The 23,514-nt window shown below is 43.7% G+C and overlaps 1 protein-coding gene and 1 long non-coding RNA gene across 2 annotated transcripts in view; both read right to left on the bottom strand.

Moving 5' to 3' along the window:
- Positions 1-3,939: 3,939 nt before the first annotated feature.
- Positions 3,940-19,665, bottom strand: LOC115298311. Its single transcript, XR_003911705.1, has 4 exons — positions 19,615-19,665; positions 18,902-19,191; positions 5,304-5,411; positions 3,940-4,027 (listed from the first exon to the last, which is right to left on the bottom strand). It is a non-coding gene; the product is annotated as an uncharacterized LOC115298311 (long non-coding RNA).
- Positions 19,666-22,126: 2,461 nt separating this feature from the next.
- Positions 22,127-23,514, bottom strand: part of RHOH (ras homolog family member H) — a 79,692-nt gene continuing 78,304 nt past the window's right edge. Inside the window, exon 6 of the transcript XR_003911696.1 lies at positions 22,127-22,625. The gene's annotated coding sequence lies outside the window, so the exon portion shown is untranslated. The remainder of the gene's footprint in view (positions 22,626-23,514) is intronic.

The following is a 23,514-nucleotide window of genomic DNA, read 5'->3' on the forward strand; positions in this document are numbered from 1 at the left end:
GAATCTGACAAATTCTATGTCCTCGAAAGGTCATTGCTCTGGCATCCCATGACAGTGAAGCCCACCAGGTTTTCCCCTAGCTTTCTGGGCAACTCCTCCTCATCTACCCCCTTCTTCAATGCCGAATTTTTCAGATTCAGCCCTAGGTCCTCTACTCTTGATCAGCGTAGCAGAAAATCTCAGCAGTTAAAAATACAATCTCAAACATTAGAAAAGAAGGGGAAATACCGGGTTCCAAGATGATAAATTAATTGCATGTGCTGAGAAGGGGGTGCCAACATCAGTCTTGAGCCTTCCATCTCTGGAAGATGAATTCCTTATGTTAGTGCTTCTTGCCTTTAAAGCGGAGTCAAATCCCAGGGTGGGTGGATGTCTTGTTAAAATGCAGGTTCTGAGTCAGCTTGTCAGAAGTGAACCTGGGATTCTTCAGCCCACATGATGCCGAGGCTGTGGGTCCCTGGATGACGTTATCAGTAGTGAGGCTCTCGATGCCTCTATAATTACAATGCGGTACTGACAGAGTTTACTTAAGTTGCCAGCTATACTGACAGATCAGATCACTATAATAGTAATGGCTGAATTGTGGGATGGGGAAGAGAGACAGTGAAAACTTCAAGGAATATATGTTTCTGGTTTCTAACACCCAAAATCTATCTGAACTTAAAATTTCTGTGACATCAAAAATTAGACTTGATTATTTTTTAAACCTAAAGATTAATTGCACAGGTGTGAATTGCTAGGTCGAGTATCCCCACCAAGAGTCAATCATTTGATTACAGAATCTGCAACTTTGACTAGTCTGAAATTTTGGGGGAGTGGGGGAGGATGGGGGTGAGCTATATGAATATTGTAACCATAGGTTGGTGTAATAATGTGAATCTGAGGAAAGTATAAAATAAAAATAAGAATTAAAATATGGGTAACAATGGAGATGATGAAAAAACAGCCTTAAATCCATGGTATTAGCAATTTAAAAATAAATTTAACATAATTTCTGTGATCACTGCAAAATTGGCGTGTGTTTTATCAGGATTTTAAGACATTTGATGCAAGAAAATCCGATGTGTTCATGTGATTTTAGTTACATGGATGGAAGAACTTAATTAGGCTTGCAATCTACACCTAAATGGAGAAAATTATTTCCTTAAAATCATAAGTTTTGCTTCATTATTTATATCTGCATGATAAAAGAGAAGTGCTGACTTCAAAGATGTAAAAAAATGCTAGTTGCTTAATAAGTTCATGAGATGGACTCATTGACCGTCTTGTAGTCCATCACATGCTCCGTTCCCTGCCAAAGCAAGCCTCCGCTCTTCCGTCTTCCTAGAATGCACCTCCCTCAACTCCCATATGCCTATTTGTATTTAGCTGAGTGCACTCAGTGACTCTCTTGCTCTGGACTGTGAACTCTGTACCCCTGTAACCCTCATAGCCCCACAAAGTTATTAGTGTTATCTCATGTACAGATGAGGAAGCAGACATGGAGAGTTTTCAACAGCATGTCCAAGTGGGATGGAAGCAAGGTGTCTCTTACTCATGGGCCCATGGCCACTATTATTATGCCGAATTCCATAAACAATTCTCTCTACTGCTGAACGATAATGCTGCTCAGGTTGTCTGCTGTCATGTTCAAACATAGAGGCACATAATTATCGGACCTCCCAGCACTTTCCCCCCCAAAAAGATAGGGGACAAGTCTTTAAACACTGCTTCCTTGAAAGACAAATTGTGGGAGAACATAATACAAATATGCATCTATAATTTAGAACTTTGTATAAATTATGCTTCTTGCCCTTTACAAAATCCATGCACAAAGGCCCGAAACAGTGACATTGCCTAACCTCACTCTTTCCCTTGGAGAGGCAGAAGCACACAGCAGTTACTTGCCTCTTAGCAGATTCTGGGCCCAAGACTGTCTGGGTTCAAATCTTGAAACTGCCATTTGTCACTTGGGTGGTCTTGGGTACATCACTGAAACTCTCTGTGTTCAGTTTATTATTTGCAAAGAAGCATAATAAAGGACCCACCATGAGTTTGTTCTGAGGACTGAATGAAGTAATAAGACACATAAAGACTTAAAACAGGACTGTATCTCTAAAAGCAGGTAGAAAACATGTACTGCACACCGATTAGCATTACAGACACCCAACTAGTTACTTGAACTCCAATTAGTACTTGAACCAAGGACATTAGCCTCTCATCTCTTTCCCACCAGGTAAGGTTATTACCTTACACGTTTTGGCCGGAACTTGCTAACATTCTCACTCTGCAGGCATGATATGCCTTCCATATGCCCCCCTTCCTCATTTCCACTGCTGCGTTTCTCTTCGCAGTGTAATTGAAAACCCCAACTGCAGAAGAAGGTTTATTTATAGCAGGAAAAAATTAGTGTTATTTAGCTTGAGCTTTTCTGCAACCATCAGTCCATTACTGTAAGAGCATCCACATTTACATTGCAACATCATTCTGTTTTCCCAGTGCCCTGTAATCATTAATTAGCTACTCAAAACAATGTTTGTTGAATGTCTACAGAGAGAGAGGCCTGATCCAGCCTTCCTCCATGAAAACCAACATCTTCATTGAGCTCAGATACCAGCTAGCTCTGCTCGGATATCCCACATGCACGGTAGACATGGTCAAAATTCAACTCATCTGCTCCCCTGACCTCCTTCCCCATCCCTCGCACGGGTTCCTGATTTTGGTGCTCGGAGCCACCATTCCCATCTCTCCATGCCTAACCTGTGAGTTGGCCTAGACTCCCCTCACAGACTACCATATCCTGGGGCACGTAGGTGGCTCAATCGGTTAAGTGTCCGGCTTCAGCTCAGGTCATGATCTCATGGTTCGTGGGTTCGAGGCCCGTGTCGAGGCCCGTAGGTTTGAGGCTCTGTGCTGACAGCTTCAGAACCTGGAACCTGCTTCAGATTCTGTATCTCCCTGTCTCTCTGACCCTCTCCTGCTCTCACTGTCTCTTGCTGTCTCTCAAAAAAAAAAAAAAAGCCACCATATCCCATCTGTCACCAGGTTTCGTCGGTCCCATCTCCTAAGGACATACTGCCCTTCTCATCTCCCCAGACACATGACAAGGTTGTGTGGCCTGGACTTCTCCAAATCACCTCACCTCAGGGCTGGTCCCCCTACTTCAGCCTCTTCTTCTAGTCCCTCCTTCACATCATTATTAGTAGACCTTTTGAGATCTGACCATGACACACACCACCGCTCCCCATTTGAAGTCCTTCCGTGTTCCTCTGTCATTCATAGGCCAGAGCTCCACCCTAGGACACAGCGTAGGAGGCCCTTCATTTTCTCAGCCCCACCTTCCCCCCCAGCTTTAGTGCTAGGAAGGATCTGCAGCTCTCCTTCCTGCCGCAGTGCTGCGGACTCGTCATTCCCTGGGGCTGGAGCGTTCATCCTGCTTGCCCAACCGCTGCACAATTGCTTCTCTTTGAAGACTCATTTCGAGAGTTGCCTAATCAATTAAGCTTTTTTCCAGCCTCTCCGGGCAGAATTCTGTACTTCCTCCTCCGTGTTCTTGAGGTTTCTCAGACATGCCTCTATTATAATACCTGTCCTACTGTTTAATTGCTTACAAGGTTGTTCCCCCAACCAGGCTGAATGCCTCCCAAATGCTCTATTTGTCTTGTTATCCCCAGTGCCTGGCACACAAGAGGTGCCCAATAAATGCTCATGAAATACATTATTGTTGTTGCAAGAGCAAGAGCCTGCCAGCTCTCCTCTTCCCACACCAGGCTTCCCCAGGCAGCCTTGGTCAGCCTCCCTTGAGGAGTGGCACTGCCCGGTGTCCTCTAGGAAAGCATGGCATGGCGGGACCTGAGTGCTTTGGGTCTTAACCTTACTCTGCCTGTCCCTGGGCCAGCCTGGCTCGCTGCAGAGCAGCCTTAAGAGGAAGAAGAAACCCGGATACAAATGTACCTGCAGAGAAGCCGGCTCCTTGTTCCCTGCTCCATCAGTGTTCCGGCTTGTCAGCGCAGAACTCTTGCTTCGGAAGGACTGCGCTGTGTTTGGCCTGGGAGCCAACAGATTCCAGTCAAATGACGGGGGGGGATTAATTATTTTTGATGAAAAGGAATATTTTTAGACAAAAATTAAAAATTTTTGCCACTCTCCTAACACAAACAGGCCCTTGGGAAGGAAGTTCAAACCAGAACCCTGCTACTTAAATTGCAAATATTTACTAGATGCTGGGCAGAGAGGTTATGGAAGAATTAATACATTGCCCCTTCCTTTAAGGTGCTTACAGAGAAAAAAGACAAACTTCTAAGAAAAGCTGAATCATAAATAAATAAATAGGAGTTAAACAAGTAATACAAGAAGAATATGCCTCAAAGGGGTGACTCACTGCCCAAGGAGAGGTTCAGAGAAGGGAGAAGCCGTTGGCCCCCAGGGTGCACTGACTCAAGGACACAGAGACACACAGCTCTCGCCTGACAGGTTGGATCAATAAGCCAGGGGGCTGGGGGTGGGAGTGGGGGCCATTTTGGTAGAAAGAGAGGAGTAGATTCTTTGAGCTTGGGGTTTGAGTTTCTGTTTTGCCATTTATTAGCTAGAAATCTCAAGCGTTTCTTAAACTCTCTGCACCTCAGTTTTCTCATGGACTCCATATAGCATTCAAGACCGCAAACATTTAGCACAAACATATGTGCTAAGCCCTGCAAACAAACATGAAAAGAGAAGTGTTTTGCCCTCAAAAGCTACCATGTGAGAAGGGGGTCAGTAAATATTAGTCCCCCTCTTCCTTTAGCCTCCAGGTGTCTGCCACTCTAAAGGAAGGGTGAGGAGACCCAGTGGACTATTACTAAGTGGAATGCAGGATGTGGGTTCAGAAGTGTGGAGACAAGAAAAAAAAAGTGTGGAGACAGAATAAGCTAATTGCCACCCATTTTGAAAGATTCCTGCCTTCCTGTCCCACTTTCTTCAGGAAATGCGTCTTTCCTCCTTGAGGCCAGAGCTCCTGATTTGCAGTCACCCCTTTAGTGCTTTGACAAAGTCTGGGAGTTGCCAAGGTCAAAGGCAGTAACCCTTAGGCAAATGATACCATTATTCAAAATCCCTGCTATTTACTTACTCATATGATTTGTTGAATAGCAAAAGAAAGCCACTAGGGGGCGTAGGAACAAGAAGCTGAGCTCAGACTCTATCAGGCAAAATCCCTGTCATTCTTGGGGGAAAATGTAGTCAGGGTCTACAAAACATACACTGTGAGCTGAAAACAACACCTTCTGCACCTTCTGCAAACTCTCAGTAAAGAACATGGCTCCCTTGAGGCTAAAAAACATTCTTACCTCATCCCATCCTCCACAAGCCATCAGGCTAGGCCAAGGGTTTCTTAGCTCTGATTCCATTTTTCAGTGTTTCCTCCTGATTAAAGCCCTTTGGCTCAGCAGGATTGTCTATAATGATAGTAAATGGTTCACATGATGAGAGGCAATCTTTTCACATCCTGGGCTGCAATCCGTCTTGTAAAGCCTTGCCACTGTCTGAGTTCACAGCCCTGGATTCTCAGGAACACCATCAACCTGGGGTTATTAGTTTGGGTTCCTGGGCCTCCTGACTCCGCCTCGCCCCCTACCCATTTCTAACACCGCAGGCAGACTTGAATAGCTATTGTACCCACTTATGGCAATCCTCATTAAAATCAATCACTCATTTGCCAAAACACATACACACTCACACCCCCACCCCACAAAAACCCCACGAAATTCAGGTCCCTATGTCTCTCGGGTTATGATAACTATGTGTCTCTGGGGTCACGATAACTCAAGTTTCTGTGACCAAAACGGAGTGGCAAAAGTTGTTTTTCCTTAGCAGGAATCTGCTTTCAGAAAGATTCATCTATTACATTTTCTCTGAGACCCTCACACACGCTCCAGCAACAATGGAAAGGAGCATGATTTCCCAAGCAGGTTGCCTGGAAACCGCTCCTGTGTTTCTGAAACTAATTTAAACATGAAAATTCAGCTCCTGACTCATGCCAGGAATGCATGTAATGGTTTTCTCAGTATTTTACTTTCTTTTTCTTTCACATTGCAAAACGATGCATGCTCGTTGCACAAAAATGGAAAAGAAGATGAAAATACACAGGTCCAGAAAGAGAAAAATCTCCCGTAATCCCACTGTCAGAGGCACCCACTGTTATCATTTGGGGATATTTTCTTCCAGGCTTTTTTTTTTTCTATGTATTTTTAACATTGTTGATATTAACACTGAATTTACATAGATCTTGCTTTTCTCACTTAGTATACTGTCAGCATTCCCCATCTGGCTAAAATTTTCAGAATATTGATTTTTTTTTAATACCACATTATATTACAGTCAATTTTCCATTATTTACTTAACCATTCCCTTAATGTTAGACATTTAGATTATTTCCAATCTTATGCCATTTTTTTTTCAGTCTTACACCATTTTAATCAATGTTGTCATGGTTGTCTTAGTACAAAGCACTCTGTGTTTTCTTTTTCTTTTTTTTAACGTTTATTTATTTTTGAGAGAGAGAGAGAGAAAGACAGAATATGAGAGGGGGAGGGTCAGAGAGAGAAGGAGACACAGAATCAGAAGCAGGCTCCAAGCTCTGAGCGGTCAGCACAGAGCCCAATACGGGGCTCGAACCACCAACTATGGGATCATGACCTGAACCGAAATCGGCCGCTTAACCAACTTAACCCACCCAGGCGCCCCAGCACTCTGTTATTTCCTAATAATAAAACCATAATAGGAATTTTAAAAGCCTGAAATTCTCAGAAACCCTTAAAAACTGAACTAATGCATGTTTGTAATATATTTTTAAATTTAAGAAATACATTAAAAAGTAAATTGCAGGATGCCTGGGTGGCTCATTCGGTTAAACATCTGACTCTTGATTTGGCTCAGGTCATCCCACAATCCTGGGATCATATCCCACATCGAGCTCCACACTAACAGCATGGAACCTGCTTGGGATTCTCTCTGTCTCTCCCTCTGCCTCTCTCCCCGACTCATGCTCTCTCTAAAATAAAAAAAAATTCATAAGTAAATTGAAATTAAAAGTGAAAGAGGGTTCTTCTAACTAGTACCACTTCCTGGAGGTAGCCACTGCTACCAGAAGTTTTCTATGACTATAAAGGCACATATATATGTTTGGTTTTTTGACACTACACAGTGTTTTACCACTCTTTTTTTCATTTATCACATTTTGGGCATCTTTCTTCATCAATTCAAATTGAGCTATTCTTTTTAGAATTGCACACTATTCTACTAGATGGCATGCTGTCACGTGTGTGGCACGAACAGGACTTGTGACTGCACTCGATACACTTTCAGTGAGCTGGGTCCTGGCAGTGCGTCTGACATCACACTGCTCCAACCACACGGCACCTTTGCTGGAAGAGGGAGCAGATGGTAGCATAGATTGAGGCTTTACGGTTGGAAGACTGTTAGAGTCTATTGAGGTCTCCACATTTTTCCTTTGTTTTTTGTTCCATTGTTTTTGTTGTTATTGTTGTTTCCAAACCAAAAGTTTGTATCCTTTTACTAATCCTCCCCCCAGACCCAAGGAACCACTATCCCACCTCTGTTCTATGAGTTCAACATTCTTAATTTATTTTTTTACTTTTAGATTCTCTGTGCAAGTGATTCCATGCAGTATTTCATGGAAGGCATAATGCCTTCCACATTCATCCATGTAAATATGCAAATGGCAAGACTTCCTTATTTTTTAAGGCCAAATAATATCATTCAATTATTATAGAGAATGCATGCAATTAATATATAATATGTATTATACTTATATTGTATATGTTTAAATATGATATTATATATACATCACATTTTCTTTCTCCACTCATCCATCAACAGACAATTAGGTTGTTTCCATGACTTGACTATTTGAACACCACACAGCAATGACCATGGGAATCCTGATATCCCTTCAAGATAATGAGTTTATTTCCTTTGGATAAAAGCTCAGAAGTCGGATTGCTGGATCCATGTATGGTTATTCTATTTTTAATTTCTTGAGGAACCTGCACACTGCTTTCCACAGCGGCCGTGCCAGTTTGCAGTCCCACCAACAGTGGAAGAAGGTTCCCCTTTCTCCACATCCTCGCCAACATCTGTCGTCTCTTGTCTTTTTTATAATAACTCTCCTAACAGGCATGAAGGAATATCTCTGTGAGGTCTTCATTTGCATTTCTCTGATGACTAATGACAGCAAGTGCCTTCTCGTGTACCTGTGGGCCATTTGTATGTCTTCTTTGGAAAAATGTCTATTCAGATTCTTTGCCCATTTTTTATTGGGTTATTTGGTTTCTGCTGTATGAATTACTTTTACATTTTAGATATTAACCCTTATCAGGTTTGTGGCTTGCAAATATTTTCTCCCATCCCATAGTTTCCTTTTAATTTTGCTAACGGTCTCCTTTGCCATGCAGGACCTTTATAGTTTGAAGTAGTCCCCTGTTTATTTTTGCTTTTATATTTTTACATCTCCAAACTTTTCTGATCTGCACACCTGTTGGTTTTTTGAGCATGGACTCCCCCACAGTCATTTGTGTATGTTTATTTATAAGTTATAAACATATACTACTTATGAATATATTATTTACATGATAGAACACACACTAAAAATAGACATTTAATGGGTTGAATTAAAGATGAAATAGACAACATTAATTTACCTAGTAATGAATTATATTAAAATATATAATAAAATAATTTTATTCTTTTTGATAAGAGCAATGTGATTGCTTGGTTATATTTAAAATATCTTAAACTATTGGTTTAACATATTGAATTATAGTTATTCTAGGGTCTGATTCTAAGTTCAGCTTATAATCAATAGTTGACTTTATTTTTTGAGCATTAAAGATAAGATTTTCTTTCTTTTTTCTGTTTTCTTTTTTTCTCAAGTTAGTCAACATATAGTGTTGTCTTGGCTTCAGGAGTAGAACTCAGTGATTCATCACTTACATACAACACCCAGTGCTCATCCCAACAAGTGCCCTCGTTAATGCCCATCACCCATTGACACCGCCCTGCCCCCGCACCACTCAAAAGTTAATTTTAAGGGTTGTCATTGCTGGCCCCACTCAGAGTCCTGCCCCCCCAAAATGCAAACTTATTTTGAAAATTCACTTTATGCTCACATTATTAACTTTATCTTTGATTCATGGGTACTTTGGAAGAATCTTTTAAGGCTAGTTATCCATTTTATAAACTTTAGCTTTCCTATAATTAGATCATATATTCCATAAATCCACTTAACTAGGCACATGTCCAAAACCAGACTCTTAATCTTCCATTTCAAACCTGCTCTTTCCCTCATCTTCCAGGGTTCACTTGTTCACAACTCCATTCCCCTCAATTGGTCAGGCCAGAATCCTTGTCTTTCCTCGGGCTTCCTTTCCTTCTCTCAACTCCACGAGAAACTCACTAGCAAATCCCTTAGCTCTACCTTCAGGGCGTATCCAGAACCAGGGCACTTCCTGCCCCTTCTCCACTCACTGTCCTGTCAAAGCCACTGTCTTCTCTTACCTACAGTTATTGCAATGACACCCTAACCATTTGCCCTATGTCTACCCTTTCCCCTCCACAATCTCTGCCTCACAGCAACATGTATTAGCCTTTTAAAAGTTTTTTTCTTTTCGGGGAGGAGGGGGCACCTGGGTGGCTCAGTTGGGTAGCATCTGACTCTAGATTTTGACTCAGGTCATGATCTCACAGTTGGTAAGTTTGAGCCCCACGCTTGGCTCTGCACGGACAGCATGGAGCCTGTTTGGGATTCTCTCTCTCTCTCTCTCTCTCTCTCTCTCTCTCTCTCTCTCTCGTTCTCTGTCCCTCCTTTGCTGTCTCTCTTTCTCAAAGTAAATAAAGTTTAAATATAAATAAATAAATGCGCTTTTTTAAATGTCAAGCTTACAGAAAAGCAAAGAACAGTACAAAGAATACTATTCCCTTATCCCATATTCTTCTATAGTTACTACTTTGCTCATCTGTTTATCTGTCTGTCCATCTATCTACCCATCTAAAGGGCATACATCGTAGGCCATTTACTCCTAAACACTTCAGTGTGTATTTTTAGTAGATTATCTTGCATAACCATAGTGCAGTTACCAACCTTAGTAAGTACAACATTGGTAAAGTAATTATATCTAACCTACCATCCATCTCTCTGGTTTATTAGCTGACCCACTGATGTTCTGTATAAGACTCTGTTTTCTTTAGAACAGGAGCCAGGCTGAGATCAGGGTCAAGTAGGATATTTGACTGATTAGTCTCCTTTAATGTGGCACATTTTACCTAGTCTTTCTTCGTCTTTTATGACAACCACGTTTTTGATGAATACTAGTTCCCTCTCTTGTTTTTCTTTTTTTTAATAGTTTATTGTCAAATTAGTTTCCATATAACACCCAGTGCTTCTCCCCACAAGTGCTCCCACCATGACCATCACCCCCTCCCTCTCTCCCCCTCCCCCTTCAGTCCATGGTTCGTTTTCAGTATTCAGTAGTCTCCCTTGATCTGTGTCCCTCACTCTCCCCCACTCTCTTTCCTGTTTTTCAAAGAATTTTCTCATTTGGGGCTTTGGCCGTTTCCTCACCATTAAACTCGGGTTATGAATTCCTGAGCCGAATATTACAGAGATGCTGTGTCCTTCTCAGGATCACATCTGGGAGCAGACAAATCCATCTGCCCCTTACTGGCGGCATACATGTTTAATCACACAGTCAGGTGTGATCTGACTTCTCCACTATGCAGTTACTTTTCCCTTGCAATACGGAATCTTTGAGTAGGCACTTTAAGACCATGCAAATATCCTGTTCCTCATCAAAACTCCACTTAGATTTAGCAGCCATCAATGATTCCTGCCTGGGCCCACCTCTTAGTAGAGCTTTGTAACTGGTAACCTTCAATCTCCAGCACAGCCTGCACATGATCAGCCAGTGCACGGCATTCCACTGTAAGCAAGAGCCCGTCCCCGCTCCCGCCCCGTCTCTATTTCTTCTCAGTATGGATGAGTGAATTGCAATTTTTCAATGCTATATAACCCATGGTTATATTAAATTATTTTGATGTTCAGACCATCCCTGATTTACCCACTGGAAGCTGCCTTACATTGGTCCCTATGCACTTTTTTTTTAAACGTTTATTTATTTTTGAGAGAGAAAGAGGCAGAGAGCAAGTGGAGGAGGGGCAGAGAAAAAGACACAGAATCCAAAGCAGACCCCAGGCTCTGACCTGTCAGCACAGAGCCACAGGTGGGGCTTGAACTCCCGAGTCATGAGATCATAACCTGAGCTGAAGTCGGACACTTAACAGACTGAGCCACCCAGGTGCCCCTGATGCATCCCTTTTAAAATGAGATCACATACAGATACCCCCTCCTTTTTGAAAGTTCACATTATGCCACTTGGCTTTTACAAAGGACCTCTGTTAGTACCTGTTTTCACTAATGGAAAGAAACCCAAAAGAATTTTTGCTTTTGGGAGAAAAGGCGAAAAGCAAAAATAGCATTCAGCGCTTGTGTGCCAGCAAGCCGGTGCAGAGGCAGCGCGAGGCAGGGAGGCGCCCTGACCTCCTTCCCCGAGAACCACACTCAGTCAGCATCTCAGCATCAAGCCACCGTAGCTTTGAACTGTGTCACCAACATCCGTGCATTTGTTAGCAAGATGTGTCCCTAAGGTATCAGAAAAGCCTATGAAAGGTTATTTTTTGAGTCTGGGAAACACTCAGAATCTCTCCATATAAATACGTGGTAATTGCTTCTTTGCTTTACGCTATTTCGGCTTATGAAAGGTTTCATAGAAACCCTGTACTTTCAGACAATGGGGGAAGTCTGTAACTGCTCTAAGCTCTAGCCATGCAACCTCTCCAAATGAAGAGCCCATTTCTAGCCGTGGTTTTTAGAGCTCTCCCTCCAAGAAAGAGCATGGTGCCCAACACAGTCCTAAGATACAAGGCAAGAGTCACCCTGAAAATCTCTGAATGAAAAGTCTCTGTTACAGATAACATGGTGCTTAGGTCTGTGCTGGCTTCATTACTGAACCCTCCAGAGGGGCAGGCACTATGCACTGGGCATGGAGACTCAAGGAAGACCGAGCTCCAGAAGCACGCAGGCCAGTCCAAGAGACTGATGTCTGAGCAGACGAAGCCAAGAAAGGCAGGGTGGCACAGTGGTGAGAGCACGGACTCCCAGCCACAGGGGCTGCAGTGAAACTCAGTTCTCCCCCTCACGACTGTCTGACTTTGGCAAGTGACCTAACATGCCTGCGCTTCAGTTTCCCCATCTGTACACTGCGCACCATTGTGATACGTCTGTCTCGTGGCACCGCTGTAGTAAAGTGCTCAAACCAGTGTTGGTGCACAGTGAGCTCTCAGTAGGTGTTGGCTGTTGTTAAAATATAGTAAATAGATGTGCTGTAAGAAAGAAGATGTAACCTTTCTGGGAGTTTCGAAGCAAGTAGCAAGTGAGCTAGACTAGAAGGAAGAAAAGGACCCGCAGGCAGACCAAAGGGCTCCGGGCAGACAGACGGCCTCTCGTTCCCTCAATGACTGCTCCTTGTTCATATGCTTGTGCTTTCCCCTTGCGCCTCTCCTCCCCTCTGACTTGTTTTCCTTATTATACGAAGGAGTGAACAAACTCACCAATAGGCACCGTACCCCATGACGTAGCGATAGCATTTAATAACGTTAACCATCACTTCGATACCGTCAGGACTGACTCCCTGCCCATCTGACCTCACCTTCCCAGGCTCTACATGGCTTCCCCAGGCCCGCTCGGAGTCTTTCCACCTAGCCGTCAGGGAACCAGGGAGCCAGTGCAGGGCCTGGCTTGGGATGCAAAAGGGACGGGGCAGGAGTTATGATCTCAGATGGAAGGTAGTAGCCAAAATGAGTGAAGAGGCAAATAACAAGGCAAAAGGGAAGAGTGAGGACCACAGCAGCGGTGCCTCATGACCAACTCAAGCATTCAAGTTCATTGTTTTAAAAACACTGCGCGGGCAAGGGCGGTATTAAAAGTAATTTCAACCAGGAGGACAAGGAGGCCCATCAGAACAGATCACAGCACAACCAGCAGTGGCACAGACCCGCCCTGGTCCTGCACTCTGTCCAAAATGAAAATGTCCCTGATCAAGACTTTGGATCTACTCAGCTGGTGTGCAAGTTGCACATCCACTCTAGTCCTGGTCAGAGTGGGAAAACTACGCGTCCAGGCCAGGATTAAACGTAGCACCAAGCACGGTATCTGTACATTGTAGGTGCTTAACAGATATTTATTGAATAAAGAAGCAGCATGGTTAGAAGCATGGACTCCAGAGCCAGATGGCACTGGGCCAGAGTCTTAGCTATGCTGGGAACTGGCTGTGTGGCCTTGAGCCAGTTATTTAAACTCTCTGTGCTTCAGTCACCTTATCTATAAAGTGGGGATAACAGTAGTTGTAAGATTAAATAAGAAAATTCATGTTAGGACAGTGCCTAGCCCCAAGTGAGAACTCAAAAAATATTCGTTATCAGTGTCAGTTACATAGCATTCAAAAAAGAGGCATGTTGGAGGACTCACACCAAAGTGGGAGGTCAGTAAAGCTGACAGAAAGGATCTAAGCCACTAGTCAGTAGACGGAGATCAAACGTCAGCCAGCTCCAGGAAGGAAATCACAGTCATTCAGCGAAAGCCAGATACTTTTCATTGGAATTTCAGATGAACTCTGCCTGGCTCTAGAACTTTCTAGATCCTTTCCCCTTTGATTCCAGGCTTGGTCTTCCTGACCCCAAGGAGTCATCCTAGCAAAAAGGAAGATGTTGTCCCAGATGCCACACCCAAGAGTGCCCGTTCTCATTCACTGCCTCTGCCAACCTCCGGGGGCTGGGGGGGAGGGCAGGGAGGGAGCGCTTTCTCAAGTCAGAAGCAATGCTCAGCCAGGGCTGAGGGCCTGATAGGCATGTGGACCACTGCCTCACATTTCCTGGTTGGATGTCCAGTTTTGTCTCTTCCTGCCACCATGCAGCTCATCCACTGTGTCACATAGAGCTAGACAGGTAATAGCTCATAGCCTGTGATTAACCAGCAAACTGTTTGCTATGTGGCTCCAAGAAGCAGACAAGGCAGTGTCTCTGCTGGCAGACTAGCCACTTAGGAAGGCCCAGATGCTAGCGTTCATTGGCTATGTCTAAGGAAATTAAGCAATGGTGACTTATGCGTTTCTACCTCGGAATGGAGTAGGAGGTGTTTTTCAAACAGCGGGTGTCTTAGCAACTGAAAGGAACTCTAAAAGGTTCCTTTCTGGTCTGCGGCTAATCCAGGTGGTTTTGGGATCCCCACTTCCTCGAGATTAGCGTGCTCACAGCAGATACCCTCTTTATCAATTGGCTGCAGATGCTTCCTATGCTGACAGTTTGAGATGGGCAATTGCAGCCTCTACCACCGGATGTAAATAGAGACTTTACAACCACAAGCTTCCTTGTCTGTTGCTTTAGCCCTTCGGCTTCCAGAGTGCGATGGGAAAATGAGGTGGATCTCCCAGTGCACAACTGCATTTCTCACCCATTCCTGCATGGCGGGGTCCTGCTGAAGGACGACAAGGTTAAAAGGACAGTTAGGGCCAGCAATTGGTTATCTATTCTTGCTTACCTATAGCATTTAGTGGTCACGATGGAAAGCAAAAACGATATGTTCATTTTCTATTTAACTTCTTGCTTAGAGCATTGTAAGAAGTCATAATGTTAGAGCAGGAAGGGACCCTGAAGATCAAATTAACTAACCTATTTTAGAGAAACTGAGGCCCTGGAACATTAGACTTCTCTCTCACAACCATGACCTTGGCCTGCAGTGGAGCTAAAACTAGAACATCAATATCCTGACTGCAGGTCTAAAGTATTAACACTTACACCAGTGGCATTTCATGATGGCAGAAGAAATATAGACGAGGCTGACTTTAGTCCTGGGATCTAATCCTACTTGAGTCTGAGTACTTCTCACAACCCCAGCAATAGTCTTGTGGAGGAGATTCTAATTGTGTCCAGAATCCATTCTCCCATTCTTCAGTAATACAATGCCAAAGGTTAGCAGGGCACAGGGATGCTCAGGAAAAAAAAGTTACAGTTCCTTGTATGCCCTACAATGAACCCATGTCTGAGTCCTGGTCAGCAGGATATAAAAGAAAGTAGTGAGTACTTTAAAGGATGAAAGTGTACACTTTCCTCCAGACCAATGACTGGAATGCAGACCCAAGGTCTGGAGCTGGAGCAGCCAACAAGGCAGAAGCTCCATGCTGAGGAAAGATGGAACAAGAGAGAAGGATCAGGTGATCCAGACGCCAGCATACCAGCCTCTGTTTAAACGAGATAATTTTTTTTTATCTTTTAAAAAACTACTACTATTTGGGGAATTTCAGACTCAAGAAAAATAATGTGTAGCTCTAACGCCAGCCAAAAAACTATTTTGAAAGCTTCTTGCAGAATTTCCTAAAAAGAAAGAAAAGGATTTTGTTTTTTGGACCTAGTGCCTACTTAAAGAGAAGCATCTATTTCATAGAGAAAGGTGGGAGCCAAGGAAAGATGTCATCATAAAATATAGCCACTCTCTGCTGATTTGACTTCATTTGGTTTTTAAGCCAGTTCTTCCTTTAAAATAAAAGTTACCTGGGAAAGCTAAGCTCAGCGGTTCAGTTTTGAGAATCAGAACATCCTCCACGGATTCATAAGGAGTTTGGGAAACAGGTGTTGTGGTGTCTAGGCTTCAGGAGGAAGGAGCACTTGGGGAAGGTAGGCCATGTGGGACAGATGGGGGGGCATGCAGGAGGCAGGACAACGAAGAGGTGAAAAGGGTGCCAGAAGGGAGGCAAATAGGGGTTGGGTGCTAAATCGCTGTGGGTCTACTTGGACTTCTTTGGGATGCTGGGACAGCACATGACCACCAGAGGGCAGCAGTGGGTGGTGAAATTCCAGGGTCTCTCCACAGGGCAGCTGGCTCAGGGTCCCCAGGGGAACCCAGCTTGCCCATCCAACCGGGGTCTCTCTGCTTCTTTGTCCAGAGTGGCCCTCCTTACCAGGAGGAGGGGGAAAGGAGTCTTGTCCCTGAGCAGAGGAGGCTGAGTCAGCAGCTTTCATAATCATCAGTTCAGGGCCCCCTGGCAATAATGGTTCCTTCCCTCTACCCCTTTTTCCAGCTCTACACCACACATTCAACATTTTATCAAAATAGACTTTACATTGGTTTGCTTTTTTTTTTTTAACTTAGCCTTGCACTAAGCTATAAGACCTGTGAAATAATAGGTTTGGTGTGGTATAATTATTACATTAAAAATGTCTGATCACCATAAAATTCTCTTGTTGCCACCGGTGGTATGGTTGAAGAAACACTGCATTATTTCGTCAACCCCCCCCCCAGTGACCTAACAAAGAGAGTAATAATATTATCTCCATTTTACAGATGAAGAAACTGAGGCTCAGTGAGATTAAATAGCTTCCTCAAGAGTTCTCATCAGAGCTGGGATTTGAGCCAAAATCTGTTTGATTTAAAAGACTAAAGCCCTTGCTTCCTCCCAGGAGAAGAGAGGCAGAGACCTCCTAAGCTGAAGAAGAGGAGGAAGAAGAGTGAAGACACCCCCTGAAATCCTCCCTTCAGCTCTCCTTCACTCCCCCTCCATTTCTTCTTTGCCTTCAGTTCTATGAAAGACTCCTTCTCATTGACCAAGACAGAACAGTCCAGAATGCATCCCTCATAAATAAAGACTGCCAACTCTTCATCAGGAATAAAATGTCCTTTGGAATTTTTTTTATCATTTCTAAAATGATGATAAAGAAATTGAGCTGTTTATAATTCTGGACGCACTGGCAGGGAAGAACTAAAATCTGTGGAGGAGTCTCACAACGCATCTGCGGAGGCTGTGGAGCGTGTCCTGGTCACAATGAGCACGGCTCATACCTGAGAATTATCTAAAGTGGCTGTTCATACCCGAGAATGATGGTGACCGGTGTGATCGAGGACAGGTCCCTAGACTCTGCCACTGACCGGCGGTATGGCCTTGGGCAAGCGATTTATCTTCTCTGATAAGAGAGGAGAAGTCGGGGTCTCAGGGTTATCATAGCATTAAGTGGGGACCCACTTGGTATTAAAACATACTACTATCGTTGTTATTATTTTAAATTTCTGTGAAAGTAAAAATGGCCTTCATGTTCAGAACCCAGTTAGCTTGAAGTAAATTGCAGCACTCAGCAAATATTGCCTTTTCTTCTTGGAAACTTCACAGGGAGGGAGAAAGAAAGAAAGGAAAGAAGAAAGAAAGGAAGACAAGAAGGAAGAAAGAAAAAAAGAAAAAGAGGGAGGGAGGAAAGAAAGAAAAAGAAAGCGAAAGAAAGAAAGACAAGAAGGAAGAAAGAAAGAAAAAGAGGGAGGATAGAAAGAAAAAGAAAGCAAAAGGAAGAAAGGAAGAAAGAAAGAAAGGATGAGCTGAAAGAGCAATTCCTAAAGCAGAAAAAAATTGTTGAATTTTGAAATATCCTTGACCCCACAGTCTCTCAGACATTGTTTCCTCTTTCCTTAGTATGCTAGCCCAATATGCATGACCTTTTGCCCCAGGGCCCCACAGACAGAACAGAGAGGACAGGCAGGAAGTGACTTTGCCCAAATCAGTTTCACTTTCTCCAAACCAGGCCATGGTCAGAGCCATGGAGCACCGTTTTCCACTCGTACCTCATCACATCTTTTTGTCTTCCTTTCTGACCCCAAATATAACGGGCATCCATGTTCTCGTTAACAAAGCCACCTATCACCACCTCTGGTGAGTGAAGGCAGCCTTTGCCTACTCTTTACCTACCACCTGACCTCACAAGATGGAAGCTAATTATTGAAAATAGCAGAGGGAAAAAAAAGATGGGATGACACTGGGCCCTCAAGATCATGGAGTCACATACCCGCTCTGGAAAGCTTGTGTGTGATGAAATCACCAAAAGGCTCCTAAAACCAGACGTCCCTGTCCCTCTCAGGAATATTCCCATCCCTCACAGCTCTTGTGAGTCCCGTCCCAACCTCTCTCGGCTCTTACACCGAACTACAGATAGCCTTGGAGCTTCGTTCATTTGTCTCATCAAGGTTTCTATGTCATATCCTATCCTGATCCTTCTGGAAGATGGTATTCAATCAACAGACTCATTCTGTAGAAGGAGCTTGATGGACCAAAGGGAGAGAACGTCATTCTTATTAGAGCCTAAGTGTAGATATCAGAGACGCTAGCCTGTCCCTCCCCGCCACCCCCCACCCCCGATAATACGTAAACAGCTACATCTCAAACAACCTCTCTATTTCTGAGGATTTTGTCTGTCTAATTGGCTTAATGTTGAGGGAGTTTGGAGCTATCAGACATTCGTCAATGGCTGAAGGAGGGAGAAATACATAAAAAAAGTTGTTAGTAGTCACTTTGTGCCAAACAGAACTCACATGTGTCTTCTGTCTAAAAAGCTGGTCATCATTGACTTTGAATGTGATTTCATTGATGCTGTTAGAAAATATCTTACCTCTAAATGAAAATATAGATGATCTGCCTCTCTGAGGAGGTGGAAGTTAAGTGACAATAAAAAAAAAAAAAAGAAAAGAAAAGTTGGTACAATTTTGTTTGATGTCTGATGACATTCAGTGTCCCAGAACAGTGCTTTGGGAATAATTTTCCCTTTGATCTTGCAGTATGAATGGACACAGAGGCTATCTATCTAAAGAATAACCTGGGTACATATGGCAGAATGAAAGAATTTGCCAGGAAGGGGAAGAGCACACACATATAAATAAGCAGAAACACTAACTACTGTCTGGCTAACTATTAAGTTATAATTTCTTCTCCGCTCCGTATCATACCAACTAATCACTCAGCAAGCTAAGAAACGTAGTAAAATTTATTCTTCAGATTTATCTCACCTTGCTGCCAGGTCAGCCCTCCTCATACACATATGCCAGCGGCCTCTTCTGCAATCCCCTCTCCCTCAGGGACCAGGGAGTTGTGCTCATCTTGATATGTGCTGTAAGCTGCAGGGGGCCCTTAGGACGATCCGAGGCAGGTGTCCAGTCTTCTCCACTTTCTTTTCTTGCTTTCTTGTATCCATTATGGACTACCTTTCTCACCCAGATACCTCCATCCCTGGCAGTTTTATCTGTGATCTCATTTGCCTCCTCCTTCTGATTAGGCCCGTCTTTGAGCATCCATGAAGCTGCATGATACAAAATGAACATCGATCACCAGATTGTCAAAATCCTGGCCTTTTACTTCCTAGCTGTGTGGTCTTTGTCAAGCTACTTAACATATCTGCTTCAGGAAAACAGCAGTTAGAATACTACCTCAGAGGGATTTTGAGGCAATGGAATGAGAAAATGTACATAACGTTTATGGCACATTAAGTGGGTATTAAACAGCAGGGGTTTTTTCTTCTATTCCCCCAAACAGTCCTAGTTTAATGGATTCTTTGTCACAAGTTATGCTAAATAGTGTGGCATGATTATTACTCAGATTCCAGGCAATGTTTTCGTTCATCATTCTAGTGAACACAACCACATTCATTTGTGGCACCTGCCTCTGGGGAGGCTCTGACATCTTTTTTTTGGTCATAGATCAGTTTTCTTAACTGGCCCTTTACCTTCACATAGTGGAGCAGGCCCTGCTCAGTTTGAAACTGGGAGGATCCTCAATGGTTTCACGCTTAGCACTGGGAAGCCTCTGCTGGCCTCTTGGGAGCTAGAACAGCATCAACCGAGAAATTTCTACTTCTCTTTCGCTCAGAGGCCACTGCCCAGAAAAGGTGAAAGGGCTGCCTGCTCAAGTGTGGCCTTCAAAGACAAGGTGGAGGTGAAAAAGAAATGAGAATGTGGCACAGTAGCCTATGGACCCGAGACACGTAACTGTGGGGAACAGTGGCCCTACGGAGCCATTTGCACAAACTGGTTCACAACCAGAAAATGGAACGACCAGCAAACAAGACCTGTAAGACAGGGGCAGGGTTTTCCATGTTGCTTTTATCCTAGAGAGATGCTTATACCTCATCTCGGCTCTCAGTGCAATTTGATTTGATGCTGCTCACATAGATTCCTTTTACAAGGAAAGATTTGCAAAATTATTTTCTTTTCCTTTATATCTCACTTCTTACAAAGCCATTGGCCAGACTTAATTGCAAACGGGGATGTATTAGTTAAGATACAGTTGAGGCTGCTGTGTAAAGAGGACACAAAAATGCAAATTTATTTTTCTGGTGTAACAGTCTGCACCTAAGCTTTTCAGAGCTGCTATGTGTTCTGTGGTGTTGGACACCCAGTTTTCTCCTATCTTTTTGCTTTGCTACTCTCAATATATATGACTTCCATCTTGTGGTGTCAGATGACTGCTCTGGCCTCCACCATCACATCCACATTCCAGCTGGCAAGAAGAGGAAAAGAAATAAGGGAGGGCATCTTGCTTTCTTTCAAAAGAAGTCTGCAAGTTCCAAACATCAATTCCACTTTCATCCCATTGGCCAGAACTGAGCCACATGACCATGCTAGCTGCAAGGGAGACTGGGAAATGTAGTCCTAGATGGGCAACCATGAGTCCAGCTAAATCACTGTTACAGAAGAAGGGTAGCATGTGATATTAAGGCGCAGTTACCACTCTGCCCAAAAGACCAAGCAGGTGTATATATAAGTGAAGCCTGCTGGGTATAAAGACATCTGCATATTTTATGTGGGTAGTGAAGCCTACAGGTGGGACAAACAGGAAAGCCCCACTTTGAGGGGCAGCCGGCCTCACCCTAGATAACACTATCATGCTGAAATTCAGGCTCAGTGTTCCAGATCTGCTGGTTTTCAAGAGAAACCAGAAATGATTTTTTAAAATATGATATCCTGCAGTTTTAAAATGTTGGTTCAAAAATATTTTTAACATTGTATGAACTGAACATAGCTGTAGATTGACATTTGGGCCCCTGGGTTAGATTCAATTTGCATAAAAGTATCAACTGTGCTTAACTCTCTGCCTGAAATGCTAAACCTTGGAAACCCAAAATTAGAGCTAAAAGGCAAATAGGTTTAGTAAAAAAAAAAAAAAAATGTGATCAAGAAAAACACTTCAAAAGTAAATAATTTCTTATCTTGTTAGATGGGCATTGAAACAAGAAAATCATAAATTGGCCATAAATTCCTTTCATCTTTCAAATACTATATTTCACTTTTAGGTGTGAAGTAATTTTCATCTCTCTCTGGTTTGCAATGACCAAGTAGTTACTTAACTACATCCATGAGTTGGAGGAAACACTCAGGTTGCATTTTTCACATGCAAGACGGAACTGATAGGCACAGCAGCCGTGAACGTGCCACTCAGATCTCCTGTGGTGGGAACCCCTTCTGGACCTGCCACCATGTCCACATGAAGACCACATTTCCCGTGAGCTTCTCCCAGCCAATGACGCAGTGCAGAAGGGGGATATCCCCAATGGTCGACATTGGCTCCCAGACTCCTCGGCGGTTTGTCCAAGGCTCCTCCAACTCTAGCCTCTTTCCTGTCGCAGGTGTTAGAACTTCTCCCCCGCCGCCCCCGTGTTCCCCTGCTCTCTGGTCCTTTCTCCTTCATAGGCTTTCCCCTTCCTAAGTCCCATGCACATCTAATCCCACTTTGACATCTGCTTCCAAGCAGACATGAACTAACACACAATGCTACTGATAACAACAGCAATTACAGGAGTGGTTGTACGTCACTGTGTTAGGTGCCAGGCACGGTGCTTACATGGTCTGTAAGGGAGCAGGGACGTGAGGGCAGGCGCGGACCGGTGAAGGGGAATAAGAGGTACAAACTTCCAGAAAAAATAATAAGTATGTTGTAGGACCGTGCATCACACCCGCAAGCCTCATGTGCGTTGTCTTCACAAAAATCCTAAGGTGGGTAGTGAACGGCCATTCTCCTGATTTTGCAGATGCGGAACTAGGTTAAATCACTGGCTCAGGGTCATGTATCCAGTGGAGGTAGATAGTGATCTAAACCGACATTCGTTCATCTGACTCCCAAGCCCCCTTGTCCCCATGTCAGGTATGTGTGTCTTCCTTCTCGATTTCGCTCATATCCAAATATCACCACATACCACCCCCTTGACTTACGTGATTATTGAATAAATAGCACATGTGAAATTATTTACTTCATATTTTTTTAATACTTGAAAAACTTGAGGGTATTTATTTTAAAAAGAATAAATGGCAAATGGCTCTCCCTGCCAAAAATGAATCCTAAAAATAATCACAATATAAATGAAACAATAGTATCAAATTTGAGCTACACACATAATAACATTGAAGAAGACACTATATCTAACTAAAGACTCAAAATCTGAGGTCAGCACTCATTTTGTTCTTGCTGTTCTTTTTTAAGGGTAGATTAGCAAGTGTTTGGATGGTAAAGAAGAACTGGCATCAAATGAAGATTTTTTTTTCTTGACAAAACGAGAAAGATTGAAAAAAATTAAAATGGGACTGATTTTCCCAGTCTGTGACTCAATGCTTTTTGAGGCTGCATCCACATATCCTCCTGAAATCCTCCTGGGTGGTAGGATTTGGGAAATGATGACCAATGGAACGTGGAGAATGCTCATTTGGATGGAAAAAAACAAGTTTATACAATGGTCCCGTGCCCCTAAAAGAAAAGCAAAACAATTTCATTACTTTTCAGCCTCTGTAGGTTCTCAATGCTCACAATTATACCCTCTGGTTTATCTGGAGGGTGCAATTTTTCAAAAGTAAAACAAACCAGAGCCTGCAGCGTGAGTGAACCCTGGTTTTGGGACAGGTGTATCCGGTACAGAAACAAAACACTGCTCTGTGGTTAGGCTGCCTAGTGCACTGGAGTTCAACACATTCACAAATCAGCCTGCCTGGGAGGGGCCCGAACCACACACAGCGAGAACGCGGGGCCTGTGTACAAACCTCCCAGCCTCTCCTGGTACGAAGACAGCGCTAACCTGGGGCTCTGCAACGTGGATGGTAAAGGGCAGGCCACAACCCTTGCCACCCTGAGTCAGGCCTTCCAGCCACAGCCCCCGTGTGGCTCATGGATGAAGTCGGGCTGCAGAGGGACCACATTACTTTCCTGCAGGGCAAGCTGTCACCAGGAGACATGCCATCCCCCCCCCGCGCCCCCCCCCCCCCAGCTTAACCCAGAGGCACCAGCAACTATCTGGCCACACTGTGAGTTGAACAGAGCTTTGAATGCAGCAAGGAGGTGGACAGGGCTTGTCACCAGTCCCCCCTCTCTGATTCTGAGTTCCTGGATCAATTTTCCCTAAGTGTCATTTGTATTTGATTTGGTAACTGGCAAATTTAGTTGGACCTGGAAGGAGAGAAGAGACTGGGATGCCACCGTGGAGAAGTGTTCCAGAGCCGCTGTTCATTGTCATAGACTTCCAGCCTTGTTCCCATTCTGCAGACCAAAAACAGAGTCTCTAGACTGAAATGAGTACCTTGAATGCTGAGGTTGGACAGTGGGTCTGTGGCAGAGTCCTCATTCTGGGCTTCGTTAGCCCTCC

This window comes from Suricata suricatta, chromosome 1, assembly GCF_006229205.1.
Source record: "Suricata suricatta isolate VVHF042 chromosome 1, meerkat_22Aug2017_6uvM2_HiC, whole genome shotgun sequence".
In the NCBI taxonomy this organism is placed as follows: Eukaryota; Metazoa; Chordata; class Mammalia; order Carnivora; family Herpestidae; genus Suricata; species Suricata suricatta.